The sequence below is a fragment of the Necator americanus genome, chromosome I (assembly GCF_031761385.1).
Source record: "Necator americanus strain Aroian chromosome I, whole genome shotgun sequence".
NCBI lineage: Eukaryota > Metazoa > Nematoda > Chromadorea > Rhabditida > Ancylostomatidae > Necator > Necator americanus.
This window is the reverse complement of record NC_087371.1, coordinates 33891264-33901132: the sequence shown is the minus strand read 5'-3', so window position 1 is coordinate 33901132 and position 9869 is coordinate 33891264.

Genomic DNA, 9869 nt, shown 5'->3' with positions numbered 1-9869 from the left:
CAAACTTTCTAGGGAACTTTATGTGAAATCTTGAAGATCCCTTTTGCCTATCTGCATAGTTTCAATGTTTACAGCATTTTTTAGTCACCTACATACTTCCGTGACAATAAGTAAACAAGTAAACACGCTAAAATAATATAAAATATTTAATGTTTGAAAGAGGATTTTTGTTTCCTGTGAAAGCAATAAATTTAAATCCGAAAATTGTTTATTTTTCTGTTCAAGCTGCATTTTTAATTCGAACTTTTCAAAAGTTTTATCTAACTTTTTTATGTTCTTAATATCAGTCCATTTCAATGTTAATTAAAAAGTAAATATCTAGACCCTCTCGAGTAAACAATGACATGACAATGACTGAAGACAGTGTAAACGATGAAGATATGGAGGAGTACTGTAATTTTACGCAACAGATCTTTTTCAAGTAAAAAATTAATAAAAGACTGAAGAAAATAAAGCTATGTTTCGAATATTTTCCTAACTCGTCACTCAATAAAAGAAGTAAAGAGAAAAACTGAAAAAAAAGCGAAATTCTAGTGAAGATACATAGAAAGCTATGATCCAAATATTTCTTTAACTTTTTCACTCAATAAAAATTTTGAAAAAAAAAAACTAAAAAAAATCTGATGAGCTCTGTTCCATCTCGTTTTTCTTTTATAGCACATCTGTAAGTGTTTTCAAATAGATAAATTAATTAATTAATTTGTTCCATCAAAAATAATGACATTAATCTGAAGTAAACGTGCCGCAGTAGAAATTTTATTGTTGAAATGATACATTTTTTCCTTAATCGCCATCTTAAACAAAAAATAATCGACTCATTCATTTAGGCTCATTATTCCCCTCATTTCCCCAAACGATCCCATCACTTTTGAAAGGAAAGCAGAACGTGAATCTGCGTGTTGCCGCAAAGCTGAACTTCACTAAGGTTTTCGTTTTTTTTTTCATGAAGGATCATCCTAAAAAGTGCTGCTTTCACACGCCATGATGGATTTACTAATGTAGGGCCGAACTTCTCCAAGCACTTATCCATACACCTCGGACAAATGCAAATCCTAGTTTTCGCTAACTTCCGACAATTTTAGCTAAGATCTTTTTTTTGTTGAAATATGAGAAATTTTCATGGTCCCTTTGCCTTTAGAACCTTTCTCGGCTCAAAATTACGAAAAATTAACTTATCTTATAAATTTCTAGTTTTCATAGACAGTTCACATCTGAAAGAAAAATAATTATTTACTCATGATGCGTGATTGAATTTTTCAGAATTGATTCCATAAATGAATAAATGAAAAATAAGAATAAAAATAAAGAAATAAAAATAGAAATAAAAACAAAGAAAAGAAGAATAAATGAAAATTCTGGACTTGTTAGGATACATAAGGGTACTACATGAGGATACTCGGGTACCGAGGAATATGGAGCTAAACACTGTAACAAGCGATGTATCCGAATAGGAACAGCTACGGATTGGAGAATTTCCTAAGGAATTTCCTACCCCAGCTATTTCCAGGACCCAATACGTTAGCTTTCTTTCGTCTTCTTCGAACAGATATGTAGGATAGGATAGGATCTCAAGGACACTTACAGGACCTTACGTAATCTGCTTTTTTCACATAAAACTTTCATATAAAATTTAATAAACGTAGCATTGCTCTAGTCATCCTCTGTTTAGGCCTCTAAAGACGGTGAAAAAGCCGAAACGTCCGGAAAACAAAAAGGTTCCATCTAAAAACCTCGCCGGCACACTATCACAAAACATAAACGAAATATGCCGAGATTTCAAGACAAAAAAAAATTTAATAAATTTCAAATAATAAAAATTTCGTATAAAATTTTCATATAATCGTTGACTTCCGCTTATGATTCATATCTATCCACGTCTTTTTCTTATCTATTTATATCTTTTCCTTTCTGTAGAAAATTCCCCATCTTTTCTCGGATTCCCAGAAACCTACGAAACTAGAACAATTTCAAATTTTTGCAGTTTTTCCAAGAAAAACACTACTTTGACCACCATTTGCTCTAAATTATTCTTCAAAAAACGGAGCTATACGATTCAATTCTTCTATTCTAACCTTCTTATTTCTGCAGAAACTTCCCCATCTTTTCTCGGATTTTCAGAAACCAGGAAACGAGAACAGAGCGCTCATCTAGCCGTAAGCAGGTGTTGGTTCCGTTTCAAAATTTCATTTCTTGGAATTTTTCCGTGAGCGTTGTTATTCGGACAGTCGTTATGAAGCGCAGAAACCTCACATTTCATTCTGTTCCTCTGGTTTCAATATCTTCAGTCCTTGTGGGCCCTGTGGGGCCTTTATGGAAAAGCTGCAGGCTTTTCCATAAAGCATTTGCAATCCGTCCACAAAAACAAAGCTCATATCCACGTTTTCTAGCGAAGGCATCGTTCAAGAATCTGTAATAATGTGTCATTTTTGCTATTCTCAGGGACAATGCAAACAACACGTACAAGGAGCCACAGAAAATCTCAATTCATTGGTTTTTCTTATGACTTAGGCGTTATCCATGCATCGCCTCCTTTTTAGTTTTATTTATTTTATTTTTTATTTTTATTTCTGGTTTTATTTTGGCTTCATTCACTCTCACATCCGAGCCGCTTCCCCGAGGTGGAAAATTTGCCAATATTTAAAGCATGGTGGTCCTTATTGTGAAGAAATGGTAGAAATATCCTAGCAGAGTCTTAGTAGTTCTTGTCTTTCTTTGAAAACGTTCTTTATGGAATTTATTCAGTACTTATTTATTTGTTATATTATTTTTTTTCATATTTTTTATTTATTATTTTATTGTTATGCTCAATGACGTGGAATAAATGATCCAGCAAGGACAAATACAAAAAAAATGATAGGATAAAAAATAAAAGAAGTAAAGGATCTAGCAAGGAGAAATACAAAACAAATACAGTAAATACATAGTGATAGCGCAGAAAAAGGAGCACAAGGATCAGCACGCGTACGATTTCGGGCTACGTAATCAAGTCTTTAGTAATTTCAGGATTTATTTGTTTCATATTTGTCGAGTGCTAGGATTTCTTTTTTAATGATTAGTTTGAGCTGCGACCAAGATTGGTATTGATTGATTTATGTTAGAATTTCTCCCTGCACGTTCCCGTTAATATTAAATGTCTAGGATTAACATTTGAATGAGCATTATTATCCATTATTGTTGCAGATTGCCCACGTACATATACATATTTAGCTGGATTTGTTAACGTGCAGCACAAAGTGCATACGGTAAAAAAAAGTGCATTAGGAGCCTCAGTGACGCAAGTATATACATATTCCTTACCTTACGTACCTCAATCCTCAAATCCAGGCGGACTTTACCGCAAAAGCATAGTATTTTAGCTGACATTTTTTCTGGGTTCTTGGTTTAAGATTTTCTAGATCTTTCTGGTGTGGTACTGCCCAAGGCTAATTTGCATTCTTTGAAATTTTTTCAATTTAATTTAATTCAATTTATTTTTATTTTTCGAATCCTTTGAATTTTTTTAGAACTCAAACAAAAAAAAAAACACACTAAAGTTTTAGCTTTTCAATCAACAATGAGTTTTTTTTTTCCTATCCGATAGGTTTCGGATACAAGCTAGCCGAAATTCGTTAATTATTCTCTGCTAAAATAACAAAAAAAAAGGAAAATTCCCTCAATTTTTTTGTTCTCCCGGCTCTGAATTTTCTATATTTTCTGTCATTTTATTATATTTTCAGTTTAAATAAATTAAAAATTATTAGTCACTTGTCAGACTCGCTAATGACTCGCTACTCTTCAAAATATATTTCAATTTAAAAAAAAAGTAAAAAGAAGTAACTCCAGGGCCTATCTAACTAATCTATCCTCTTCTTATTAGTTATTTTTGGTTTTGGTTTGTTTTTTCCGGAAAAAAAAACTCAATCAGACAAATGCTACTATAGTTCGCTCATTTTGTCGCTGAATCAAGAAATATCCAAAAGGTTATATATTAAAATTTCATAATGAGATTTAAGATTGGGATATTTTTTCTGTTTGAAAAAAGTTCCAAGATGAGTTTTCTGTTACCAGTGATTAATTATATGCACAATGGATGCTGACCGTAGTGTTCCTGAATTCTCAGAGATTGTAGTTTCATCCCTCCCAATATTCCCTCATCTTCCCTCCTGGTCAGCGAGGAGCTTCTTCTCACAGGAACTTCTTCCTATGGGCGCCTTTTCCCACTTACAGCGATTTTGAAGTCTGAAGCTCTAGAAATGCGCACTGTGAAAATCTGCTAATCCCTAAGTATTGAGTTAAAGTTCACCCTACGAATCTGAGGTGGTACGGTATTTCACATGGAGTATTCTTATACGGGATAGTAAATGTTAAAGGCCGTAAAAAATGGCCGGGAAGATGCGGCGCGTGCACACGGCTGGTGCGCTCCAATCGAACCCGTTGTAGAAAACAGCGCGCCGGATCGCTCGAAGCCGTATCTTTCGGGCCGTTTTTTACGGCAATTCGGAAGAAGTGGACGGAATCACTTCCCTCTCCATAATCTACGATCCCGTATACGAATACTCCACCTGAAATCTGCACCGCCTCAGATCCGGGGGTGATGCCTTTAAATGGTCATGAGAGAAATGTATTGGATCTGGATACACTTAGAACAAAATCTGTTCCCCATCCTCGAACTTTTCAATAAAAATATCTAAATCGTTCCTCTATATTTATCTTTTCCATACATCGAAAATGCACTTAATAAAAGTACACTTCTAGTTTTCTATTCATAGATGTCTAACGTCACTTTTTCTGAAATATTAGAACTCAGTGAAAATTTAATTCGAAAAGTAAGCCAGCTAGGAAGGTTCAAAAGACTACAAACATGTGAATTGTCTTTTGAATGCGACGAAACTCCAATTTATTTAGCAGTTTTTTTTTGTTTTTATTTACTTATTTAAACTTCAAGTTAAACAGTTTCCCCAGATGCTGAAATCAGAAAACAAGTCATTCCATCGATGCAAATCCTTTAAAGTTTCTTAAGAATACAAATACCGTTAAACAGCTGAGGCATTGAAGGGCCTAGCGGAAATTTGAATCATAATCTGTATTTGATTATGTAAAAAGGAGATAAATTGGCACGGAATATGTGTTATTTTATTGTTGTTTATAATTTATTATTTTTGTTACTTTATTACCAGAGAAATCTATGAATCCGGCCTCAGATCGATTAGATAATAGATAATAGAGCGAATAGTTCTTTGCTGAGTTGATCCTAAAGGATACTTTTGAACCCGCAGACTCAGCCGTGCCAGCCTCAGTGTAACTATAATGTTCAACTCACTGGACAGCAAAGTATCCACAATCCTCTTTGGCGGATGTAGCGTAGTGGTAAATGGTTAGAACTACGTTTATATAGTCGATGGTTCGATATCGCCAAGCCCAGCCTTCAATTCGGAGATTCGAATCCGCCCCAGTGCTCACCAAGCCTTCGCATCCCTCCGGGGTCGATAAATTGGTACCAGAGTTCTCTGGGAGGATAGAAGCACTGACTTGACCCGTCGGCTAGCCCCCGCAGGTCATTGTACGGGGCCTGTTACATGTTCGTGAACCTCAACGGGTTCTGAATTGAAGTGGACGTGGTGGCGCGGGTCCCAAGCGGATTAATTAACGCCGGACAATATACGCTTTATTATTTTATTATCTTGATTGATTTTAAGTGTTATTTTATGAACTAAATTGCAAATACTTGCATTTCTCATTTTTCCACATTTTTCTCCACTCATTGACTTTCATTGTGGGGCACTGCTAGCAAAATCTTGTTTATCACGAAAATGGTGATCCTATGTGTCGACACTTGTGCTATGTACTTACAGTAGTGTTGTTAAGGTCTTTTTGGAACAGTTCCATAAAAATTTCCACCTTAGTTCTAATTGTTTAAGCAGCAACAGTACCCCTATAATTTCTAGTGAAATATTGTTTAAGAAAAATCAACAAATTAATTCAGTTGTGTGGAACAAAATCTGTGAAACAATTTTTTTTTACGCTTGTCCTAATTAATGGAATACGTCAATTGCTTATTATACTTTCAAAATATTACATCAACTATCATTTCAATCTAAATTATTACATTGTTCGAAGATAAAATAATAAGATAATAAATTTGAGAATATAAGAGGGGAGTAATATACGAGAAAAAAATAAACTAGTGAAAAAAGTAGAAAAGTAATAGGAAATTTCTTGAGAGAATTACGTTGTATTTGATTATGCAAAAAATAAATAAATTGTTATTACAGAAGGTTGCTGCTTTGCTCCCGGAAAAATCCAGAACTTCGGATAGATAGTGGAATAAAAAAGTTTTCGTGGATTTATCCTAAAGAATAATTTTGGTGAAGAATGAGTAGGTTCCTTCAGAATCTTACGCAAAACTGCTAAACAATCCTTAAAAACCGTTTCGCGGACGTCTGCTTCACTTCCTCGAATTTTATTTGAGGAACCATAGCTCGTCTCAAACGGAGAAATATCTAGTGAATCAGTCAGAAATTTCATGGAAAGAGCTGGAAATTCAAGAATTAAAAAAAATTAAAATTAAAAATTGTAACAGTTTCTGAAATTATTCGAATCTGGACCATTCCTGTTACCGTTGTCTGTTTCTACTGAAATTCTCATCTCACCCTAGTGTTGGAGGTGATCGAAAAAATTCACAATGAAAAATATCGATGACGTTACCTCGTTATCCCAGTAAAGTGGTCCCACAAAGAAAGAAATGCATGTTCTTCGCTCGCTACGAAGATTGTTAATTTAAAAAATTCAATTAATAATTAATTTTAATTTCTTAACAATTTAATTTTTCAAAATTCGGATTAAAAAATGACAATAAATGGATAAATAACAATGTAGTCGGTTTCCTAGCGCAAAATTCTCTAATTTTTTCTGTAACTAAAGTTACAGAAAAAGAAAAAATTTATTAATCTTTGAATATTCGAAGAAATTGGAAAAAGAAGAAATTGGAGAATCTTTGCTATAATTTTATGCATCTTCTGAAGTTGTATAGGTTTTTGCCGGAAAATTCATAAAATTCGTATTCGATTCGATTCGAATTCTTAATTAATTCAAAACATAAAATTTTAAAATGAAGAAATTTCAAAAAAAAAATCCTAGCAGTGAATGTGTTCATTAACACCGTTTACATTCATTTAAACGATTGTTTCTTTTTTCTTAACATTGTTTTCTCTGCCGCTATGGAAACATAAAGCTTCCGGAAATTCCGGGGAAATTTTGTTAACATATAATACAGAAGGTGATAAATGTGTCACGTAACAGTAAGGGATTTGATTAACATCCATTTTCTGCATTTGCTCTATGTGCACGTCGGCGTCGTCGTCAATCCAGAAATTTACGGAAATTCACACAGACGAGCGAGCCGGACACGCCTATCATATGTATGTGGTTGCAATTTCATAGGTGTAGCTGGTGTTTGTTTAGGTTCAGTTTTTTTTTTAATTTTACCTACTTAGCCGGGAAATAATGCTTACTGTTTTCACATTACTAGTTATAAGTAATATAACAATAATAAATAAATAATAAATAATAATAAATCATAATATGTGTGAAAAATATATACATACATAATGTAAATAATTAATAGTAAGTAATATCAAAGGTGATGATTTCGTCAGCTCAATTTTCTCAATTTCTCGCGAACAAATATTCTCGAATATTTTATTTTTATTTACAAATATTTTATTTACATAGCTATTATTGTCAAAGTTAAGTGTATAAATATTGTACAATTTTAAAGTGACAAACATGAAAATGACTCTTTTGATAATTTCCAGTTTTATCTTCTTTTTTGATTTTTTTTTTTGAAAATGGGAAGGAAGGAGTCCTGTGATAATTCCTTGTTCTCTCCTCCTTTTCGAAACATTTTCTGACGAAATCCTCTACTTAAGCACTTTTTTTTCAGGAAAAGCAAAGAAGGAGCAAGATAAAATAACTTCAACGGATTTTTAGGTGGATCTTCTTATTACATATTTTTAGCTTTACTTCCCCATATCGATTATTTTTGTACCAAAAAAAAACAAAACAGAGAAAAATTTGCTCAGACAAATATCATTTTTCGCTTCTTTTGTTCATGGATCAATGGACCAATATTCAAGAGATTACATGATATATTAAGATGGGCTAATGAATTTTTGTGACATAATTAATATTGATAGCATAAATGAGAAAAATAAAAAAAATGTTATCTTATGAAATCCATCATCAGTTTTGCTCCCCTCTGGTATCGTGAACGAGATTTTTGCGGATTATTGAATTATTTGTTGTTCAAAAACCATGTTCTTCGTTTTACAGATGTATGATTGAAAATTTGCTAATTAAACGACAGAAATTCGCTGATTATTATGACAAACTTTCAAATAATTATTAATTAATTATTATGTGAATTGATAATTATCCTATCGACTACGTTGATTACATCATTGACTGAGAATTTTAAAAAAAATATAAATTTTGTTCAATTTAATTTGTCAGAGAAATTACATTTATTCTGCGTAGTTTTGCGTCTTTTTCCCATATCCAGCCATATTTTGGCAGCATCCTCCAATCTCTTCGCTTTCATTGAATTTCCGTGATATCAGGTATAAGATACATATGTAGGTACATAGAAGTACAGGAAGTTGAAGGAAATTCTGGGAATACATAATGGAAGATGATATTGGATATTTCACCTCAAAACTAAATCCACACATCCAGAGAAATGTATGCCTCCTTTAAAATGATCACATAAACTTTGAGTTTTCAACCATACTTCCATTTGATCGACATTTTGGTTGTTTTCCTAGAAATTGGTGATTTTCGGGAATGTATGGCGTTCACACACAATTTTTTCATACGAACAGCAAAATATTATCCCATATAAATATATACCACCGCTTTCATCCTTTTCATTGATCTACATATCCCACGTGCACGTTGAGGTGAAACGGATCAAACCTCCGAGAATTCAAGTTTGTTTCCTTAAATTAAAACTGAAAATACCTTTAGGAGTATGTACAATATCGGGAGGTTATTCTTCCTTGATAAATCTATAATTCTGCACAACTCTCCCCTTATGTATATATTATATTACATTATATTACTCTCTTATTTATATACTGAAAAGATCCGATTTCTTCATCTTTTTATCCAGTAGTCGCAGTTCTCCTTGTATTCAAAAGTTTTGGTGTTGTGTTACGTGGTCGTTGTTTGTGTCAGGGGGAAATTTCAGTACATCCAGTCTTCCTTCACGTAACTGCTGGTCGTTAAAGGGTGATTCCGTATATTTCTTGCTAATTGGCGTTAAAAAAAAACGGCCCGAAAGGTGCGGCATGTGCACACGGTTGGCGCGCTCCAATCGAACTCGTCGGGGGAAAATAGCGCGCCGGAACGCTCGAAGCCGTATCTTTCGGGCTGCTTTCTACGGCAATTAGGAAGAAATGGACGGAATCACCCACCTCTCCTTAGTCTCCCATCCCGTATACAAATACTCTATCTGAAATCCGTACCACCTCAGATTCGTGGATTGATGCCTTTAAGTGATTTTCTTCACGAATTCATCCCTGGAATCGTCTAGATAGATATAAATTATATTATTAAAGAATATATATTCTTACATTAATAGGAAAATCTTCTTATTTATGTCACAAAGTGACTTTTCCGCTTTAATGGGGAAATTACGAGTAGAAAATTCAAATAACATCCTCTAACAATCAAAATAAGGACGTAACTTTATCAAATTAAAAGATTTAAAAGCATAACATGAATATAAAACTAACTGTAATGTAATAAATATAATAAACAAATAAAACAAAACAAGGAAGAAAAACAAAAAAACAAAACAAACAAAACAGTAGACAAAATAAGGATAAAGG